The 24,036-nt window shown below is 37.2% G+C and overlaps 1 protein-coding gene across 2 annotated transcripts in view; it reads left to right on the top strand.

Annotated features, from left to right (window-relative positions):
• CFAP299 (cilia and flagella associated protein 299) overlaps nucleotides 1-24,036 on the top strand; it is a 725,440-nt gene that overhangs the window by 615,871 nt on the left and 85,533 nt on the right. The gene's annotated exons all lie outside the window — the stretch shown is intronic.

The raw sequence follows: 24,036 nt of genomic DNA, 5'->3' as shown, positions 1-24,036 counted from the left end.
TTCTATCTGTCCTGCTAACCCCTCAAAGTAGATTGATCCTGACATCTCTTGCCTGCACCTGTTGACATCTCTGAATACTGCTGAAGGAAATTTCACCAAGGTGTGGATGGCTGTTTCTAATAATTTATGGTCTCCAAACTCAGCCAGATTGCCCTCAGGCACCCATTTATGGGCTTTTTCTCAACTCTTAATTTCACCATCCTCCCCCAAAATATTTTAAAGCTTCACCACTCGCTCAACTGCTGATCCTAACTCCTCTCCATCTATGATTTGCTTCACATTTCACAGAGAATGTTGGGTCTAAACAGAAACTATCACCTGATCTGTCTGCCTCCCTGTAAAAAAAAAAACTGAGTTGTAAACCACTCCCCCCTCAGAGTGTCCTGGTAATTTCTAGTCACATTTGGTTCTCACAGCCATTGGCCTCAAGCCTGCCATCTACATTCAGAATGTGTCTGTCTGCCCCTGAGTCTTTAAAAAAAGAAGTTCATTTTTACTGAGTGAAATATTCTTTTATATATGTATTTACTCTCACATTTTTCTAGATTCAGAGGAAGAAAGAACTCTTTGTGCTGTTTAGAGCCAATTTATTCAACTTTTTTTTATGTATTTCATCCATCTTTCCACTGAAACTATACCTTATCTATTGTTCCCTATTTTTTTAAAATAAATTCTAAAACTGACCCTGTTAACTCACTGTTTTATCTTGCCTCTAAACATACTGAAGCAATTTCTATAGTAAAAAAGAAAATCCTCTTTGTACTCCAACCATTGCCTTAATTCTTTTTCAGTTTCCAAATAAACTCTAAAACAAGTGTCCCCAATTCTCACTTATCCTGTAGTCACTAACCCATGGTGAGTGGTTCTCTGCCACCATTATTCAAATGAAGCCAATTCTGCTAATTGCCCCAGTGAAAGCCAATTTCAAAATCCTATGCACCCTGGCTGGTTGTCTCAGTGGGAGAACGTCAGCCCTGTGTCTGGAAGTCCCGTGTTCAATTCCCGGCCAGGGCACACAGGAGAAGCACCCATCAGGTTCTCCACCCTTCCCTCTCTCCTTTCTCTCTGTCTCTTTCTTCTCCTCCTGCAGCCAAAGCTCTATTGGAGCAGAGTTGGCCCAGGCACTGAGGATGGCTCCACGGCCTCTGCCTCAGGTACTATAATGGCTCCAGTTGCAACAGAGCAAAGCCCCTGATGGGCAGAGTATCGCCCCCTCATGGATTTGCTGGGTGGATCCTGGTGGGCAAATGCGGGAGTCTGTCTCTCTGCCTCCCTGCTTCTTGCTTTAGAAAAATACAAAAACAAAATCCTATGCATTATTTTCAGTTGTCATCTTACTTAGCTTCTCTAAATTATTTGATTAGTGTGGATTAATCATCATGCTGATCAATCCTTTATTTTCAAAACTATTCAAGTAATCTAACCTTTTAGTCTCAGAATCTGTCATTGAACTCTCCTATTGTTTATCTCATGCATGTTATTCACCAGTGTTCATCCTCAGACTTCTTTTCTTACTACACACATTCTCTTAAGTGATGGGATCACTTCTCTGGAATGGAGTAGTCTTCACAACTACAACCTGAGGAAAGATCTCTCATTTATTTCAGACTCACTTATTCCACTGTTCACATCAAATAACTTCTCAGTATCCTATTAATATCTACAACTTATTTTCAAAATTATACTTATTTTGATCATTGAATCCTGCCGCATCTTTTTTATCCCATATCTTAGTAAATGACACAACCCCTGCAACTCAGGGCAAAACCCAGGTGTTAACTTAAGCCTCTTCTTCTTCAGAACCACCCCTACAGTTAATAATTTACTAAAAAAATACTTAATTCTATTTCCTGAACAGTTGTTATATTAAAGTATATATAAGCTATGTTGTTTACTTGTTAACACTAATGTCTGGATCTTAATCTAATAATATTTTTTATAAAACAGGATATTATTATACCTAACAAAATAATTTGTTAATATCAGTGACTATCTAGTTTTTATTCATATTTTATTGATTGTCTTAAAGTTATCTTGTCACAGGTGTTTTGATCAAATCAAACACCAAACAATATTATTTTCTTATTCTATCTTTTTCAACACTTACTTTTAATAGTTTACTAGCTCTTTTAACTCTTTTAACAGTCCCCTTTCTTTTTATCTTTTATGCTATTGATTCTTTTTTAAAGAAAGCAAATCATTTATTCTAAGAAATGTCTAATATTTTAAATATAACTGATCACTCCTGTGCTGTTGTTTCTTATACCCCACCTCCATCCTCCTATTTCCTTTCAACTAGATTTAGTGTTCTTTTTTTTTTTTCAGTGTTCTTTTTTTTTTCTTAGGTAAAAAAAAAATTTAATATATGAAGATTTGTGACCTTGATCAGTGGGTTAAGATGGTGTCAATCTGATCATTCCATTATAAATTTACTATGTCAACCTGCACCAGTGATTCTGCAATAGCATACAATGATAGGGGCTACATAAGTATTTTTTACTAAGGTTGCATATTGGTGATTTTCTAATTCATTCTGCATATTTTTAGCTAGAATTCTTCCATAATGGATAACTTTTACTCATCGTTTAGTTGGTCATCCTTAAATAGAATTCAACCTATATAGAAAGACAAAATAAATATTTGATTATTTTTTTCTTAATTTCTGAAAAAAGCCAAAAACTCAAATCTATACAGCTAATGTAAAGTTGTTTTCAAAGTGATTATACCAATTGTGCCCACCAGAAGTACTATATGAGGGCAATATTTAACCTGTATCCTCACCAACACATATTAAAAGACTATTTTTCCCACTGTGGTGAGTTATAAATGATCTCTCATTATGGTTTCAATTTTGATTTCCATGATTACTAATTACATTGGGCATCTTTTTTTGGTTGTTCAAATTTTTTTTCTGTGAAGTGTCTATTAAGCTTTTCTTAATTTTGCTATTGGTTTATTTTTTCTGCCTTCTCTTAGAGATTATAGGAATTCTTTTTATTTTTATATTTTGGATCTTGATTAATCCTTTGCCTCTCATATGTCTTTTATTTATTTTCCTTAAGTGAGAAGCAGGGGGCAGAGAGACAGACTCCTGCATGCACCCCACTAGGGTTTCACTGAGCAAGCCATCTATGGAGAGATGCTCTGCCCATCTGGGGCCATTCCTCTGTTGCTTGGCTACCAAGCTATTTTAGCCCCTGAGGCAGAGGCCATGGAGCCATCCTCAGCATCAGGGGCCAACTTGCTCTAACCCAGCCCTGGCTGCAGGAGGGGAAGAGAGAAATAGAGATAGAGAGAAGGGATAGGGAAGTGGTAGAGAAACAGATCACTTCTGTGTGCCCTGACCTGGAATTGAAACTGGAACATCCACACACCAGCTGACGCTCCACTGCTTAGCCAACTGACCAGGGCCCAAGTCCTAAAAAATATCATTCCAATGTGTTATTTCCCTTTTACTTCCTTTGAATAGACTTTTAGGGATCAGGAGTCAGAAGTTTTGATAATCAGATTAATGCATTTTATTAATTTTTTCCTCTGAGGTTTGCATTTTTTCTCTTTTGTTTAAAAAATCTCTACCGTGCCTGACCAGGTGGTGGCACAGTGGATAGACCGTCGGACTGGGATGCGGAAGGACCCAAGTTCGAGACCCCTAGGTCGCCAGCTTGAGAACAGACTCATCTGGTTTGAGCAAAAGCTCACCAGCTTGGACCCAAGGTCGCTGGCTCCAGCAAGGGGTTACTCGGTCTGCTGAAGGCCCACGGTCAAGGCACATATGAGAAAGCAATCCATGAACAACTAAGGTGTCGCAAAGCACAATGAAAAACTAATGATTGACGCTTCTCATCTCTCCATTCCTGTCTGTCTGTCCCTGTCTATCCTTCTCTCTGACTCTCTCTCTCTCTGTCTCTGTTAAAAAAAATAAAAAAATAAAAAAAATAAAAACCATGATCTTAAAAAAAAGAAAAAAAGAATGTTTAAAAAAAATCCCCACCTTTCTGGAGGTCACTTGATTTTTATTTTCTATCTTTGAACTTCCTGAATTTAACGTTGTGGTGGTGGTTCACTAAGGGCCCGTTTTTCCTTCTTCTTTTTCCATATCATTAATAATTTGTCATAGCAATACTTACTGGGAGGGCCACTATCTCCTCTTGCACATCTGCAACACCATTTGTATAAGTTAAATTCTATATGTGTTGGTTTGTCTCTGGCTTCACTCTTTTGTTTTATTAATGCTGAAATAATAGCATCTTGCTTACTGTTATCTTTTCATAACAATTCTTAATATAAAGAAAAACAATTTATTCACCTTGTTTTTATTCTTCAGGAATATCAATGCTATGGTTGCCTTTTACTCTTTTATATAAATTTTAGAGTCAACTTATAAAGTTCATGTACATAAGGCTTAGAATTTTGATTGGAATTGCTTTCAAGTTGTAACCAAAGTACAATTAATTGATATCTCCATAACATTGTCTTTTATTTATTTATTTATTAAGTTTGTTTATGCCTTCTCTAATGTCTTTTAATAATATTTTATGATTTTCTCAATTAGAGTTTTAACATTTGGGTTTTTCTCTCTCCTCAGTGCCTAATATTTAATTTTTTAAGCAAAATTAGTTCTATTCCAGTGATCCCACTGGGTAATTTTTACTGTGTGAGTTTAACTTAAGCCATCTATTGGAATTAAACTTCAGATTTTTCATTCAAGAGATTTCATGCCAATGACTTAAATATTTGTTACTATGGGAAAAATATATTTGCTATATATTGTTCCATACTTAGTTTAATTAAGAACTACTACAGACCCTGGTTGGCTCAGTGGTAGAGCATCGGCCGGGCATGCAGGAGTCCCGGGTTCGATTCCCGGCCAGGGCACACAGGAGAAGTGCCCATCTGCTTCTCCACCCCCCCTCCTTCCTCTCTGTCTCTCTCTTCCCCTCCCGCAGCCAAAGCTCCATTGGAGCAAAGTTGGCCCGGGCGCTGAGGATGGCTCTATGGCCTCTGCCTCAGGCACTAGAATGGCTCTTGTTGCAACAGAGCAATGCCCCAGATGGGCAGAGCATTGCCCTCTGGTGGGCATGCCGGGTGGATCTCGGTCGGGTGTATGTGGGAGTCTGTCTGACTGCCTCCCCATTTCCAACTTTAGAAAAATACAAAAAAAAAAAAACAAAACCCAAAAACAAAAACCCAAAAAGAACTACTACAAAGACTTTAAAATTAAAGATTTCATAAGGTCTTTTCTGTTTACTTACCTTTTGACATGCTGTTTTCTTTTGTGGTTAGAAATCTGTCTTGCCTTTTTACTTAGAAAATATAAATTTTAACAGACAGCTACAACTACTATGAAATGCAGCAATAGAGAGGGCCCTGAGTACTTGATCATCTTGTCAGTTCAGACTCCTTTCAGACCATGTGTTTAAGGTTCAGTATCTTCCTCTGAGCATACTTGTGGCTAACTTAAAATAGCATGTTACAGTTTACCAAGCTCCTTTACACTTCTCTCTAATAACTTCGTGAAATAGGTTTGACAAGCATTATTATTACCTTCTGAGAGAAGAGAAAGTAAAGTAAAACCACTTGCTACAAGCTCACAAGCAGAACAGTGATGAGTATAAACAAGTTCTTAGGAATTATAATTCACGGCTCACCTCCAGATCACTCTTCTGAGCGTAAACGCTTTTGTATCCTGAGGACAATTGCATTATATAGAATCCTTGAGTTATATTCTACCCCACATCTAGCTGATTAAATTTCCATATTTGTATATTGTTGAACAAAGATCTAAGATCTGCCTGTAAAGCTCTATTAAATTCTAAATAGGATAGTCAGGAGGAAATAAAAATGTTCCCTCTGTGTTTCTTTTTGGAAAGTCCATGAAATATTCATACCCTTGACCAAGGAATCCCCCTGAATCCTGAAGCTTAGAGAAGTATTATTATCAAATTTCCCTCACAATCTTATTGTTTGTATTATTAAAATGTTTAACATGCCAACCCTATGAAGTTAGAATTATAAAGTTGTGCTTATCCTGTATCCTATGCTTCAGTGCATTCTCATGAAAGCATCTGGTAACACTGGCAGGCTCCCAAGTTTGAAAAAAAAGTAGTAAATGAGTCAAGGTTTCTGCAAGTGATATGTAAAATATTGCTTATTTTAAAGTTATTGATGCCACTTAACATCTAGATATCATGACTGACTAACCATTAGACTAGCAGATTAGTCTCTTCAACAGATATTTGCTGAATTTGAAAGAGGAGGAAATGCTTCAAGTAAAAGGATGCTGACTGAGGGAGACTTGCCACAACCATCTGGCTCCTTGATATTCAAAGTGACGTCCATGGATCAGTAGCACTGACGCCACTGAGAGCCTGTGAGAAGTGAAGCCTCCCAGACTCTCTCCCAACTACTGGAGCAGAACTGAAATTTTTAACAGGATTCCCAGATGTCCAATACGCAGCAATTGCTGGGGGGAGAAGAGGGGGAAAGTGGTAGAGGGTATAAAGGGGATAAATGGTGATGGATGGAGACTTGACTTGGGGTGGTGAACAATACAGTGTATAGATGATGTGTTATAGAATTGTTCACCTGAAACTGGTATAATTTTGGTAACCAGTGTCACCCTAATAAATTCATAAAAATAAAAATAAATAAATGATAATAATGCTAACAAGAGAAATCAATATCCATATTAGAGTTTGAGAAGCTCACTTTAGACCTGTGCTGTCTAGTAGGATAGCCCCAAGCCACATATGGCTATTGATAAATGCAATGAACTTTGAATTAAGGTATGCTATAAGTGCAAATACACACTGATCTTGAAGACATCAAAAAAACTATATTAATAAATTCACATTAATTACTTGTTAAAACAATATGTTAGATATGTTGGGTTAAATGAAATATATAATTAAAATTATTTTCACTCTTTTTAAAGTGGCTATTAGAAAATTCAAAATAACATAGATAGCTTACATTCTCTCTCCCTTTCTCTCTCTCTCTTCTGGCCTACTTGTCCTCAGCTCAGAGATTCAATCCCATCCTAATCTTCTTTAGGACCAATACTGATCTTTGGTAGGCGTGATGTTAGAAGCCATAGATCCAAGATTACCAATTAGTAGTGTCTGACTGCAGACATGCTCTATTTGGCTGGTACAATGTATTTAAAATTTTTTGAATGTTTTAGAAACATGAAATATCATATAATATTTTGAATTTGCAGATGCTCTCAAAAACTAATAGGATCTTCCCATACTGGCCTTTCACTTTCTGATCCCACCCATGGTCTAGAATTAAATTGCATCTGTTTCCTGAGATGAAACACATTCTCACAAGTTTAATGTGGACTTGACCTCTCACACGTCTTGGCTGCTGTACTATCATGCCTGAGCCACTCATTTATAGTACCTACCAAATTCTTCTAGGCCTTTGAGTTTATGGCTTCTGCTCTAAATTACTATCTCAGATTTTAGAAGTCATATTTGCCATTATTGTGGCAAATTATCTCCTTTGCTCAACCACTTTGGGTGGGTTTAGTTTCAGCCCTTGGGCTCTGTCAGGTTGCCCATACCTGTGGTTAGCAAAACTGGGCTGGGTCAGAGTCTGAGATGGTTAAATGCTCATGATAATTAACTGAGCACTTCTTGTACACAAGACACTGTGCTTCATAATTTATTATATCATTTCACCTGCTCTTTACAACAACCTAGGTTTAGGGATCTTTTTCACATTTTAACAAACTGTATAAGCAAGTTGCTAATCAGCTTAACCAAAGTTACAGAGACATATTTGCATTCACAACTAGAAATACAAGATCACATAAAGATCTGTGGAACCCCAAATGCCATGATTTTTTTTTTTTTATCAATACATGATCTACTTTAGGACTTTGTCATAAAAAAAATATTATCTTTCCCTTTGGTCTTATACCCATGTTCTAGTCATTGTCAGGTCATATATTTCTTTACAAGGCCTAATTTGGGGTTGTTTTTTAAAACTTGAAACAATCCCGGTATCCATAGTTAAGACTGGGGAATTTCAGCCATCCTGGCCCCACCCTTGCCACTTCCTCCTTTCACTGAGCTTGGCAGAGGGCAGCCCTTTGTACTTAACCAGGCTTTTATTTTCAGTCTCTCTGAGTAAGAATTACAGTGTCCCACAGCTTTGTGTGTGGAAGAGCTCTAGATGGAACTAAGAGTGGCCTTTAATTGTGGCTTCAGCCTAAAAGTTTCACACACAAAAAAAATTGGCCCTGACTTACTGAACCTCAGTTATGTTCCAGGATACTTTTAGAATCTATTCATATCCTCTGAACTGTGGTTCACATAATTTTTGTAATATTTACTTATCATTCTTTTACTAATAAATTGAACTACCAAAACTTATCTTATTTAGTTTCTTTTTATCCCAAGCTAAATATTAAGTAACGTCTTTCATGGACTGCTCAAGGATGAAGAAGAGAGGTCCCAAAAGGTATATTCAGGTGGGCCTTCTCCTGCCTCTCTATAAAACCCTAGTATGATAGAACTAATAATACCTATTGAATTTTTACTGAATATCTTTCTGCATTATTCTCTAGTAGAATTTTATCCAAGCCCTATTTGATTTATCACTTTAAAAAAAAGTAAGAACTGCTGAACAATCATGTGGTAGTTAGTCTCTTTAGTTGTGTAGAATATGTTTTCCTGAAGATTGTGTCTCTGGGTAAACCTTAAGTAAATAATTAGAGATCTGAGACAACTTCTAGTTTATTGACAACAATTACTGTGGGTAAGACTGGATTACTCCTTACACAGAATTTTTTCCAACATTTAAAAAGTTTTGGTAAATTACACATAACTTAGCATTTACTATTTTAAGTGTACTCTGTCCAATGGTAAATAATGCAGCTTTCCCAACTTTTGCTTATAAAATTTAAAAATTTTTAGAAGCTCAAAGAACAGTACCATAAACACCAATATACTTAAAACCCAGACTAAACAATTGTTAATGCTTTTCCAAATTTGCTTCAGCTCTCTAAAGCAGTGGTCCCCAACCCCCAGGCTGCAGACCGCTACAGGTCCGTGGGCCATTTGGTACTGGTCCGCAGAGAAAGAATAAATAACTTACATTATTTCCATTATTTATATTTAAGTCTGAATGATGTTTTATTTTTTAAAAATGACCAGATTCCTGCCCTGGCCAGTTGACTCAGTGGTAGAGCGTCAACCTGGCGTGCAGGAGTCCCGGGTTCGATTCCCAGCCAGGGCACACAGAAGAAGCGCCCATTTGCTTCTCCACCCTTCCCCCTCTCCTTCCTCTCTGTCTCTCTCTTCCCCTCCTGCAGCCAGGGTTCCATTGGAGCAAAGTTTGCCCGGGCACTGAGGATGGCTCTGTGGTCTCTGTCTCAGGTGCTAGAATGGCTCTGATTGCGGTAGAGCAACGCCCCAGATGGGCAGAGCATCACCCCCTGGTGGGTGTGCCAGGTGGATCCCAGTCGGGCGCATGCAGGAGTCTGTCTGACTGCCTCCCCGTTTCTAGCTTCGGAAAAATGCAAAAAAAAAAAAAAAGACCAGATTCCCTCTGTTACATCTAAGACTCTCTCTTGACACTTGTCTCAGTCACGTGATACATTTATCCGTCCCACCCTAAAGGCAGGTCCGTGAAAATATTTTTTGACATTAAACCGGTCCGTGGCCCAAAAAAGGTTGGGGACCACTACTCTAAAGTATATTGGTGTTTGTGTGTATATGTGCCATTTTTAAATAGCTTGCAGATTTCACTCCTAAATGTTTTATTATGAATCTCATAGGAATAAGAATGTTCTCCAATATAACATCACTATTATTATATAAAAGAAAATCTATTATTTCCAATTCTTCTCTAACATCCAGTTTATATTTAGATTTTCTTAATTATTCTCCAAATGTGTTTTATAGCTAATCAGCCCTGCCCCCACTTTCTAACAACATATTTTAATTGGTCATGACAATAATATTTTTAAAAGATTTATTTATTTGTTTATTTATTTAAATGTTAATTTTCAATTACAGTTTACTTTCAAAATTATTTTGTATTAACTTCAGGTGTTCAGCAGAGAGGTTAGACAATCGTATACTTTACAAAGTGTTCGCCCTGATATTTCCAGGATCCAATTGGCACCATGCATAGTTATTGCAATATTATTGAGTATATTCCCTATGCTGTACTCTTATATCCCTGTGGCTATTTTGTAACTAACAAATTTTACTTTTTATTTTGTTTATTTATATTTTTTGAGAGAGACAGAAATATCAAGATGTTCCTGTCTGTGACCTGTCCAAGGAGTCAAGCCAGCAACTGAGCTGTCCAGCCAGGGCTTTTTTATTTTTTATTTTTTAGAGACAGAGAGAGGAAGAGAGAGATGAGGTAGGGATAAGAGATGCACTCATTTGTTGTTCTACTCGGTCATACATTCTTCGGTTGCTTCTCCTGTGTGCCCTAACTGGGGATCGAACCTGCAATCTTGTAATTTCAAGATGACACTCTTAACTGACTGAGCTCTCCATTTAGGGCCCAGTTTGTACTTCTTCATTCACTTCACTACTTCCACCCTGTCCCTCAACACTCCACCCCTCTGGCAACCCTCAGTCTGATATCTATCCCTATGAGTCTGTCTCTATTTTGCTTGTTAGTTCATTTTGTTCATTAGATTCCACATATGAGTGAAATCGTATGGTACCTATCTTTCTCTGACTGGCTTATTTCACTTAGTATAATGCTTTCCAGGTCCATCCATGCTGTTGCAAAAGGGTAAGATTCCCTTATTTTTTTATAGCCAGGTAGTATTCCACTGTGCAAATGTACCACAGCTTTTTTATCCATTCATCTACTGATGGGCACTTAAGCTGCTTTCAAATCTTGGCTATTGTAAATAATGCTGCAATGAATGTAGGGGTGCATATATGCTTTCGAATTAAAGTTTCATGTTACTTTGGATGTATCCCAGAAGTGGAATCGTTGGGTTATAAGACAGTTCCATTTTTAATTTCTTGAGGAAACTCCACACTGCTTTCCACAGCGCATGCACCAGTCTGCATTCCCACCAGCAGTGCGCGAGGGTTCCTTTCTCTCTGAACTTTTAGCCAACACTTGTTGATTGTGGATTTACTGGTGATAGCCATTCTAAAAGGTGTGAAGTGGTATCTCTTTATGGTTTAAATTTGAATTTCTCTGGTGTTTAGTGTCCTTGAACATCTCATATGTCTATTGGCCTGCTGTATATCCTCTTTGCCACAGCAATCTTGAGAGAGAAGAACAAAGTTGGAGGAATCATGCTACCTGATATCAAACTACATGAAAAGGCTATAGTAACCAAAACAGCACAGTACTGGCATAAAAACAGACATACAGATCAATGGAATAGACTAGAGAGCCCAGAAATAAACCCACACCTATAGTCAATTAATATTTGACAAAGGAGGCAAAAACATAACATGGGGTAAAGATAGTCTATTCAATAAATGGTGTTGGGAAAATTGAACAGATATGTGCAAAAAAAAAAAGAAATTAGATTACTTTCTTAAAACATACGTAAGCATAAGCTCAAAATGGATTAAAAATTTAAATCTAAGACTCAAAACCATAAAATATCCTAGAAGAAAACATAGACAACAAAATCTTGAACATTTCTTGTAGCAATATTTTTTTCTGACATATTACTTCAGGCAAAGGAAACAAAAGATAAAATAAGCAAATGGGACTACATCAAACTAAAAAGTTTTTGCACAGTGAAGGAAACAATTAACAAAATGAAAAGACAATCCACTGAATGGGAGAACATTTGCTGATACATCTGATAAAGGCTTAATATCCAAAATTTATAAGGAAGTTATAAAAAATGCACCCCCCCAAAACAATACAAATAAGAAATGCATGAAGGATATGAATAGACACTTCTCCAAAGATGACATTGGCTTTTTAAAGGTAAAGCTAGTTGCCTTTTACATTGCCCTTCATTCTGGAATTGTCTCATTGCTCCCTTGTGGTATCATCTGACATATTCTATGTATTTTCTTTAAACTGGGAGGTAAACATAAAGCCTTAATTTTATTCAGTGTAAATATTTTTTCAGCAAGAATTGTATATTGGTAACTCTGTATTGCATTATATGAATAGGCAACTAATGTCAAATTTTCCCATTATTAGTGATGCTCAGTTTGAGCCCTTAGTTTAAGAAGAATTGCTAAATATTGCCTCTAAAAAGATATATTCTTATTTTTTGGCAAAATTTTTATAGTAGCTAAATTAACATACACTAACAGTTGTTATTTATATAAGCTTATTTATTTGTCTATTTCCTTTTTAAATTCTACATTTTTATTTATTTTAAAAATATTTTAAGGTACATTGGTTAATAATATTATATTAATTACAGGTGTATAAAATGGATTTAATATCTGTATATTCCATTGCATGTTCACCACCAAAAGTCTAATTTCCTTCCTTTACCATATATTTGACTCCCTTTACCCAAATTCCCCTCTCCATAAACCCTCTCCCCTTTTGTAACCACCATTATGTTGTCTGTATCTGAGTTCATTTTTGTTTTGCTTTGTTAATGTTACCTTTTTTTATTTCATATTCCACATACGCATGAAATCATGCAGTTTTTGTCTTTTCCCATGTGATGTAATTCACTTAGCATAATACCTTCAAGAGTCATCCCTTTTGTTGCAAGTGGCAACCTTTTTATGGCTGAGTAGTATTTTGTTGTGGAGGCATGTACCACATCTTTATCCATTCATTTGCCTGTATACCCTTAGCTTGTTTCCATATCTTGGCTATTATAAATAGTGCTGCAATGAACATAGTGATACACATATCCTTTTCAGTTAGTGTTTCTCTATTCTTCAAACAAGTACCCGGAAAGGAGTTGCTCAATCATATGGAAGTTCTATATTTTTAAAGAACCTTCCATACTGTTTTCTATAGTGATTGCACCAATTTACAGTCCCACCAGCAGTGTTCGATGGTTCCCTTAAGAAAGTTATGTAGCAAATTAGCCTTGATATTCAGAATATTTTTCATTTAATTTTCTAAGTTAAAGAAAAATGTATTTGTTGTAACAAAAATTAAATAGAGGTAATGCTATAGTGTAGTGCTATCAGGAATCATAGCCAATTCCATGTATAAATAAATGTTGAGCTAAAATTTCACTTGTTTATTGTTTGGAACTCAAAACCATTTTCCTAAAGAAACTGCCAGTTAATTTCACAGGCCATCCCACAGAATGCCAAACCCATTATTTTACTTAAAAATTAATTTTGTTGCATGTATCCAGAAGAAGTTTGAAGACATTAAATCAGTATCTCCACCTTCTTATAATTTTGATGTGTCAACAGGATGACCATCTCATTTGGGTTAATAAAATAAGCAAGGATGCATGAGGATTTTCTTCCTGCTGATACCATATCTCTGGCTACCCCAGAATCAAAAAGTAAAGTAACGTGATGCTTTAGGAAAAATATCTTGCTCTCCAGAATAACAGGCAGTATCTGTTTCTGTTCTTGAACTACATGTTGATATATACAGTTGATGTAGATTCTGTTCAAAAGTCCAAGATTCATGATTTAAGGAACACTAGAAACCTGGTGATGATTGGCAATCTAGAAACCCAGATACACTTGAGAGTCAATCTCACAAATGAGAATAATAGTAATGACTTGCTTTAGGATGAAGGTAGATGCAAGAGAAGTGGTACTAGGTTCTGGGGCTCCTCATCCCTCCTCCGGGTTCTTAACATTCCAGCATGCTGTGAAGTTTTCTAGTTGTACATATGACTTGAGTCCCTCTATTTTGCTTTACTTTTTAAAAAAGATACTATTAAAATGATATTATTTTTAAAACCACACTGATATAATTATAAAGCTATGTTATTATATTTTACTCTAAGTATGAACATTTGCTACTGACTCACAAAATTTGTTTTGGTGTTAGGACAAAGTTTTCACTAGCTTTCAAACTGTCAGACAACAGTTTATGAACTTTTTTCTGAGTTCTCCAGATCAAAATCCATCTCACCACATGAAAAATAGTTACAGAATAATTAAAATTTTAGTATAAGCTTTTATTATTTTCATAAATATCCAGGAATGTAGTACGTGATAAATATAAAGTCTCTACATTTCCTGTGGTTTTAGTATGACATAATTTTTTATATTATCAAATTTCCATTTGGTTCTAGTTTGTTACATAAAAAGATTTCATTGGGCAATAAGTTGGAAAACAACAGCTTATACTTAAACTTTAGAACTTCAATTTCTAATTTACTTATAAAATTAAATTTATTCCATTTCTACTAATTTATGTAATTGAATAAAACAATAGAAGAACAGTTTCTTCAAACAATATATGATTTTATTTTTGAAAAATTAAAAAATGTTACTCACATAAAAGAATTTCAAAACCAGAACAACAATTTTAAAAAATTGAATTAATCTTAAAGATTTTGTTGTAAAGAGAACAATCTATGTGTTATTTTATATTTTTCCCATGCTTACTTTTAGGAGTAAAAATGGTCTTTGAATAAAAACTGAGTAAGTTCAACTTGATGATCTCTCAATTGTATCATGGCCAAACCTGAGGCCAAATGAAACAGAAACCTTGATTTAATTATATCTTATCCTGATTTATTTCTGTAAGAAGACCCAGGAAATATTTGAAGTAGTCAAGTTTACTGCAGTTTTCCTGAGCATTTGAATTCAGAAACAATGAATATAATTTGATTTTCTAACTTTCTCATGTTAGCACAATTAGATGTTATATAGCTATAAAACAGCAATATGGTGTATATGTTCAAATTATTACACAAACACACAAATAAAGACTGCTGACACATTAATATTGAGTTATTAATGTTCAATCACCTGTAAATTTGTGATTGGCACAACAGAAGGGAAGTTACCTTGTCTGTGACATGGATCTAAAAATCCCATACAAATATTTTTATGCTTTTCACATGTGGCATGTTTACTTTCTATCAATATTTATACTTATTTTTAAATTTTTAAAATATTTTTACTTATTTTAAATATTTTTACTTATTTTTTAAATAATAATTTTTTAAGAAACAGTGTGAACCATATAAGCCCTCCAGCTCTGTAATCCTGTTCATAAACACATTACAATCCAGTAACAGAGGTACACTGCACCTCTGTGCCAAAATGTAATAAAATGAAATAATGGTACTATCTTAAGTAGTTTAGCTTCTTTTGTCGTAACCCAGAATCCAACCTCTCATTTTCCTTTCTCACTTTCAAGTAAAAAAAAACAACAATAAACAAGTCCAGCAAATTGCAAGATTTTAGGAATGCCAACATAACTCCTTATTAGTTCACATAATCTTTATCCATGGTCATCCATCTGAGTGAAAGCAGTACTGTGAAGCCTTTGGCATTGTATTGCTTAAAGTGTAGAGTATTCTGGGTGCCTTTGACTATGACCTACTGTCCAAAGAGTGCAGAAAATAAACATGAAAAAGAAAAGGAAGGAACAAAGGCAAGAAAGTGAAAGAGAGGGAGAAAGGGAAAGAAGTAAGGCAAGAAGACAAAGAAAAAAGAAAGGGAGAGAGAGAGAGAGAAGGAGGGACAGAGAAAGGAAAGAATGGCTTGAAGTTTATTGAAATACCTTTATATTGGGAAATCTTGACTGTTTTCATTTCATGTGTGAATACGTAAAATAAGCCCATTATACAAAAATGATTGCTCTGGTTCTTCAACTCATGTAGAGTAAAGCCATTTTAAAAGTCTTTGAGTAAAATACTCTGTAAAAGTTGGTTAATCAACCTTTAGTACATAGATAAGAACAGTTAGAAACTTTCTCAATTTTTGGGAAAAGTCAATTTTTTCCTTTATGTTTTCAATACATACGTTACATTCTTCATAAATCTAGGCCTTTCCCCACTAATTTTCAGAGAATACATGTGGTTTGAAGGATGCACAACTGAATAAGAAGGCATCGTGTTTTTCTATAATCAAGTTCCCTTGAATACCCCTTTAAAACAGTGTGTAGCAATGAGAACTATCACAAAGAGATTTCAGTCACTGCTGCTTTGAAAGCCATATAGGATTAGCCCATAGTTTATACTTGTGTAAAGATGAAAATGAGCTATTTAGCTCATCTGGGAAGCAGCTGTGGCAAACTGTGGAAGGCAGTGGTAAGGAAAAACCACTATTAGATAAACAAAGCAACAGAAAGATGGTAAAAAGGGTAAAGGAATAAGAAATTAGAATCCATTCAAACAAAACTTATTTGGATGAATGAGGAAGAAAGTCTTTCTCTGCCAACTCAGTAAATGTTTAATCTGGAAAAGCATGCTTCCACATCTGGCCTAAATTTAACATTGTAAATATTACCTTCTTAATTTTTTATTTTATTTTTGATGCAAATTTTGGTTTATTAACAAAAATAAAATAAAAATCTGTGGAGATACATAGTATTAATATTACAAATGCTAAATAGTTCAAATAAAATATTAAAAGTACAAAATATTACCTGCTAATGTGTGCTAATAAAAGTCTCTAAAGAAGAAAATTGAAGATATTGGAAATAAACATTTATATTGTTTGAATATGAATCACCTAATATGTTTCATATTATCAAATAAAATTTTTCAAATGACCAGAGGAATAGGTATTTGGGGATAGTTGTAATACAGCATGATTTTTTGAAGTGGGTATACGGTAATTCATTTAAGAGGAAAAAAGGAAGTAAAATGATTCACTTATGTTTATTTGTTTGAGGGCAGTACTTTAATGTTTATATCCAGGAATGAACTAACTCCAAACTGAATTACTCCCTAATTTTCTGAGAAACAACTCTGAGGGAAACGTCTACTCTTCAAGTAAACCACACAAATTAGCATGTGGCTTCCTAGTGCTTCCTGGTCATTCTTTCCACAGCTTGAAAAAGACAGGTCATGTGTAAGGCAAGTAAGTCCTCAGAAAGGAGCTAAATGGAATAAATTGGAAGTCTACCTGTCAGAGAATGGACATAAGTGATAAACAATAATTTAACTCCATTTCTACATGTAATAATAAAGATAACTTACATTTGTGAGTTTATAGCATATTTTCATGAGCATTATGGCATTCTAATATTCTTCACTCATACATTTTCCTTCAGCTAGTAATTACAATGCAATGACTCAGAATAATAAAATATAATCTATTATTCTAGAAGTGCTATAATAAAATATCCACAAAGTATTATAGAAACATAAATGCAGGTGTAATTAGGCAACCATTTGGAGAAGTCAGAAAAGGCTGCTACAAGAAAATAATTCAGTTTGCCCTTGAAAAATGCATCGGAGTCTCCTCAGTAGAAGAATGGAGCTTAGAGTATTCCAAACATCAGCAGAAGCCTGAGAAAATATGGCACGTTGTAGAAAGAGTAAGTAGCCGATACTTATTCAATCTCAATCCCTTAGATATATCATGTCCTAGAACCAAGTTGAAATGAAAGACAACATATACAGAGAAAGAGCTAAGTGGGCTGGCAGGAAGTTATTACAAGGGTATTCCAAAGTAATTCATTGCAGGAAAAACTAAACATTTCTAAAATTTATGTCATGAAATTCAATAATTACATATTAACACCCACTATGAGCTAGCTATACCTGACATTGGGAATTTTGTAATGGACAGTAAAAGGTTAATTTCTCTTGGTGTGTGTGTGTGTGTGTGTGTGTGTGTGTGTGTGTGTACATATTCTAGTAATAAGACAAACACAAAAATTATTAGATGTGATGATCAGCGTTCTTAGTTACAGACAACAGAGTCCACTGAAGCTGGCTTAAGCACAAAGAAATGTAATAAGCATATGAACAGTTCACAAAACCACTTGGAAAATGGAAGAAACAGACTCTAGATTGCTTCCACACTTAAGCCACACTGCAGACCTGAGCTGACAAAGAAGCTGCAGCCTGCACCACAGTAGGGAAAGTGTAGTGACAGGGAGCTTCCACCCTGCTGACAGCTCCAGAAACATGCTCCTTTTGTGACAATCAGGAGCTGCAGCGCCTGGAACCTTCCTCCACACCTGATAAACTCTAGAGCTATGCCTTTTCTGCCATATCTATTTGAGCAACATTGTTCATAGCCTCGGTCTCTTCCCACATAACTTAGTTTCAAATTAATTTCTCCTGTGAAAGCTTTTGATTGGTGAAAACTGAATCACATGGGGAAACTCAGCTGCAGGTATTCGTAGGGCTTGGATCTCTGCAGTACAGGAAGTTGCACCAAAATTGGATCAGAGTGGGTGCTGAGCAAAGCAATCCACAGTATCTGATGAAAGTGGTGAGAAAATTGCATGAGTTACAACTTTTCAGGAATAATTTCAAGGAAATAAATTGGGAGACTGAGGATAAGGAGAAGCAGCTGTGGGATAAGCTGGTCAAGGACAGCCTCTCTGATAGGTCAAATTAGGCTCATTCCTAAAAGATGAGATGTGCTTCCTCATGTCCCACATGGAGAGAAAAGTAAAGATGATTGTAGACAAAAAGATCATACAAAGTCTAGGAGGTAAAGAGAAATTTCTAGAATCTGAGGTAAAAAACTTTCTCTGCCCCTTACTTTATGATCATGAGCAAATTACTCAATTTTTAGCTTATTATTTTTTTGTAATACCTACTTAGGAAGATTCCTGTGAGGATTATATGAGTTGGTGTATGTGAAGAACAGCAATGACTGGCACAAAGGATGTGCAAGAAAAAGTTTATTGTTAACTTTCCTGACATGCTAAGTGTGAGTTACCTATAAGATGTGTCTAGAGTTGAGAAGTCTGAAGATTCAAATTTAAAAATATTCATAGAAAGTTAGTGTTTCAATATCTGGAGAAAAATGAGACTAACCAGAGAAGAAACTATAAGAGATATGGTGGGGAATATAGCTGTGTTAGGCTTGCTCACTGGTTTACTTGCTGCAAGCACTTTGCTTGATCAGTACATGAGCACATGGCAGTGCCATCTGTGTGTATAGTCTATGTAAGGCTATGGGTGGTTTTTAGATGGCAATTGAAGATGTCCTGCCCACCTGCCACTGTGAGGGGCCATTTTGCTGTTTGTTTGACTAAGATGAGGTTTTTCCCTGCCTGTTTGCTTGTCTGCTGTTGTGAGACTTTATTAAACAGGAATGGCCCAATGCTTTCGGATTTTGCAATTTCTCTACTGTCAGCCAGAATCTAATGTGGATCTGCCTGGCCTCCACCACTGCCATTACATCTGGGTAGAGGGCAGGATTTAGAGCAGATTAGTATGAAACCACCAACAACCTTGAAGGGTGGGGTAGAGAAGTAGTCGTTGTTCTCCAGTGTATGGCTTCCTGTTGCTGTTCTTTCTTTTAGGGGCCATGGATTGGGTGTTTCTTATAGCCCTGCAAGAAAAGACTAAGAGCCAATGATGGTGTGAACTGGAATGAGCACTGGAGAAGGAAGCTGACCAGGTTTGAGAGCTGCAGTGTGAGATGAAGGCTGAGCACCATTGGTGACTGGAACTGGAATGGTCTCTGGAGAAGTCATTATAGTTTCATAAGCTGAAATTTTCCCTGGAAGCTGAACAATGGCAGTGATAGTTGTTAGAGAAACAACTATGGGTTCAAGAGCTTGAGTCTCAGCTTCAGGCCAAGAGCCAGCAGCCGCAGAAGCCAAAACAGTTGCTGAAGACAGAGCTACATTTATACTGGCAGAGTGGGTGAGTCAGTGGGAGCAGGTGTTTCCAATTCTTCCTCTTCTGAGGAGGAGGTTTGAGTTGAAATTGCCATTCGCAGACTCAGAGCTGGCCAGTGATTGCCCACAAGGTAAAAATCCAGCAGCCAAGAACACCTCAGGGGCAGGCATAACACCCTCTACAGGTAGTGGAGTGTGCTGTGGTTTGGCCCTACACCCAGGCAGAGATGATAATGTTGAGGGGAAAATTCAGGCAGAAACCCTCTGAGCCCCTGGAAGCCTGGTTGCTGCAGGTGTGGGACACAGGGGTGGATGGCATCATACTCTCTGGAACAGAGATGGAGAAACTGGCCGCCATTACCACACACTGCTCCTTAAGGCAGTGTCTTCAGAACTGCCATGACAATCCAGGAAACCATACCCTATTAGAATAGGTGATAACTGCCATTTGTACAGTCTGGCAGAATGCTAGAGACTTACAGGGGCCAGTGAATAGGTGGCAGTCCTATAGTGACCTGCCCAGGCTCTTCAGAATTAGGTATGAAGAAAGCTTTCAACCTGAGGTACCATGGGCCAGATGAGGAAGTGTTTAAGGCAGGGATGAGGGACCTCATTTTCTACAGCATCCCATCAGTTCTTTTGGGGTCACTAGTGGCTATCTTGGGCCCCTATGTGGGGCAGCCCATCAACATGGTCACACAGATGGTAATAGATTTGGGGGAGCTGCAGGCAGCACAGAATCATAAAGCCGTGAGGGCTGCTGCCTGTGCTGCTGCCCTTTCCCCCAACTAATAAGAGAAACAGGCCTGTAAAAGTTACCCAAACACGAATGTGGGTAGATTTGATTGTGGCCAGGAAGATAGGGAGAAATCAGATGGCAAGTTTAATAAAGTTCTTTTGGAGTTTTGGTGGCAGCTTAAATTAGAGCAGAGGTTCCAGCCACTGAGACAAACAGCCCCAACAGCTACCAATAAAACAATTGTTGCATGTGTTGCATGGTTATAGGATACTTGATGTCGACAGCTGAGGGAAGGGAGGATCCCCAAGACCTGTTATCCCAGTTTGAGTAGGGGAATGGCTAAAGAACCTGTCCAATAGGGATGGGTGGGGGGCTGGAGAGCCCCTTTGAAATTAGCAATCCACTGGCCCACTGCTAATGTGCAGCAAGTATTGGCATTAGAAGATAATAGGTGCATTTTTGCAGCAGCAGCAACAGCTAAGATGACTGTCAAGGTGACACAGGCCTTGAATGTGCTTGACTCCACCAGGCCCTGTGAGTTTGGACTTATGAGGGATCTGGATAGGGCTTATGGCAATGGACAGAGTCCTATGGAAAGGTGATGAGGTTCATTAGTAAATAGTTATGTGGCTAGTTAACTGTAATAGAGTTTCAGCTTAGTGGTTTGCACAGACAGCTGAGCTGTCTATCATGGACTGATAATTGAGTAATGTAATGGACTCTTGGACTGCAACCAGAGGGGGCCACCAGCTCCCTTGCTGGATGGACATGCCGCTTGTGAACAGTACTACAGGAGACTCTATAGTGGGGCATGGCACCTGTGGAGGCCCTCCTGCACTGGAAGCTGTTCCTATCCTGTTGCAGAGATGCACCAAGGACACTTTGTGTTTTCAATGGACATAGTCTGGTGGACTATACAGGCCCTCCCACCTACTGTGGGGTAGGGAACTGGAGGTAGTCCTCCAGCTAACTCTCTGGGCAGAGGTCTCAGAGAGGCAATGTGAAGGGCACCTTTGTAATTATTGTGTAACGTATGCTGTTGCTGTAGTCTGTTTATGTAATGTACCTCACTACTCGTCCAGGGCCCATCGTGGAGATACCTGTCTTGTAGATTGTGAAGCAATCAACCCTAAAGGGGTGGAATATGGAGAAAACAGCTGTGTTAGGCTTGCTCATTGGTTTACTGGTTGCAAGCACTTTGCTTGATTCGTGTGTGGTGCTGCCACGTGTGTATGGTCTATGTAAGGCTATGGGTGTTTGTGCTCAGGGGGGCAGATTGCAGATGGTGGATTGCAGATTGCCTGCCCGCCTGCCACCGTGAGGGGCCATTTTGCTATTGTTGTTTTTTTCCTGAGAAGAGGTTTTCCCCTGCCTGTTTGCTTGTCTGCTGTTGCAAGACTTTATTAAAGAAGAATGGCCCAATGCTTTTGGGCTCCGCAGTTTCTCAACCATCTGCCCAAATCCATTGTGGACCTGCCTGGCCTCGGCTACTGGCATTAGAGATATAATATGAAAATGCCAAATTTTAGATGTTGGGAAGAGGAAATGAACGCAAGAGGCTAAACTGAGGAGGAAGGTACAGTGGCACAAAAGGACAAGCAAAGCATAATCATTTCATGGAATTCAAGAGAGAAACGTATTTCAGGAATAAAGAGTGGTGGAAAACAGTATGGAGGTTCTTCAAAAAATTAAAACTAGAACTACCCCTATATCCCTATATCTGGCAATCTTACTTCTTGGTATATTTCCAGAGGAAATGAAAAGAGGATATCAAAAAGTAATCTGTACCCCCATATTTATTGTGGCATTATTCATAATAGCCAAAATTGGAAACAATCTAAGTGTCCGTCAATGGACGAATGTGAATAGAAGATGTAAATAGACAACTGTGGAGCATGTAGCACAAATGACCACCACAGTGAGCAACAGTCAGAGGGCAAGGCAGCCTGTCGAGGCAGGACTTCTCCCTAGCTAGGACATGACCACAGGAAAGAAATGATGTGGAGGGGTGAACAGAATGTACCCAGTGCAGGAACGATGTGGAGGGGTAAACAGAATGTACCCAGTGCAGGATTGAGATAGATATATATAAGCAGCTCTCTGGATCTGCTAGAAATATTCTATTCTCTTCTTTTACAAACCATCTAAGAAGCAGTATGATATTAGGATGCTATTAGTTACTCCTATTAAACATTATAGGTCTTTCTGAGGGTAAAAAAGAGCAGAAGTCATTTGCTCTCATGTCATCAAAGGCAGTAAACACTTTTTAAGAAAAAGATTTGGCTTTACTTTATCACTTCTAAGATGTTTCATGACCCTTAATATTGCTGGAGGTATGTAACAGCTGCTCATATCTGCTAAGAACTTTAAAATGCACTGAAACTGGGTCACTGTGCACATTTTTACCTTATTTCACTACCCAGAATAACAGGTTTCTGGACTACAGACTTAATGATTACTAATGTTTTATTCTGTTGGCCTGATCATTGCCAGCTACTTATCCAACTCCCTCCTTTCTTTTGGATCTGGGTACCTAGTTTAGCTTGAATATGGCTGGGGGCTTACTAAGCCTACAGTTTCCAAGGAGAGCTCTAAATTAAATCTCAGAGTCTCAGAATAGTTTTCATTTTTTCTTCTCAAGAATTGCCAATTGAGTTCTTCCCCTTCTTCCTGAGTTGGCCAACTAGATTTTGGCTTAGGATAATGATTGCTCTCCCTCTCTTCATCTCTGAGGTACCCATCACTTTTACATGTATATATATGGCCCTCTGAAAAACAGGTTGACATCAAAAGCAGCACTTTTAAACAGCCAAATTGTGATATTTTTTCATCTAAGTCAGTTGCCTCCCTTTTTCTCATTCTGAGATACCCTGAAGTTATATTTCTTCCCTGAAAAAAAAATTGAACTTTTTTTCCCTAAGGTAGGAAAAGCAGCAGGAGATAATACAGAGCCCTTTCTTTCTCTGGGGCCAGGGTGATAAAAAGATGTCCCCAGCAGCTGCATGCCTACCTGTTTGCAGTAGAGGTTGGGTGGCTCCCATCGTTTTAGGATCCTGTTTTTTTAAAAAACAACCTGATGTAGGGATCTCCAGTTAGAGCAGCAGGGTACTTTTAGCCTTTGGTGAAAAGAGGATGGTTCGTTTGCTAACCACAAAGTGAGTTGTTTCAAGAGTATATCACTTTTTATAATATAAATGCAGACACAAAGTATCAATCAAAAGTTGATCAACTACTTTTTACCTCCAGTTTGATTTTATAACTATTCAAATCCAGAGAATAAATGATTTTACAAAGTAAAATGTTATTTACGTATAGGACATTATGGTAATGTATTATTAAATTATGTATATACAAATATGCCACGTATGATAGTTTTTATTACAAATATTCTTCAATGAATATTATTATGCTGTAAAAATTAAATTATTTTAATAGTTTAGTATAACATCTTATAAAGCATTTCTGTAAATAAGTAGATCATTATACTTTACTAGATTCTTAGAAATCCTCAATCAAAAATGAGCTTTTTAAATTAGCTTATTGGCAAAGACAAAGTAGGGTATTGGAAGAGTCGCTATCATTTTGGATAGGGGATATCATGGAATGTTACAAAGTATCTC

This window comes from Saccopteryx bilineata, chromosome 5, assembly GCF_036850765.1.
Source record: "Saccopteryx bilineata isolate mSacBil1 chromosome 5, mSacBil1_pri_phased_curated, whole genome shotgun sequence".
Classification (NCBI taxonomy): domain Eukaryota; kingdom Metazoa; phylum Chordata; class Mammalia; order Chiroptera; family Emballonuridae; genus Saccopteryx; species Saccopteryx bilineata.
This window is presented reverse-complemented; position numbering and strand designations above follow the sequence as displayed.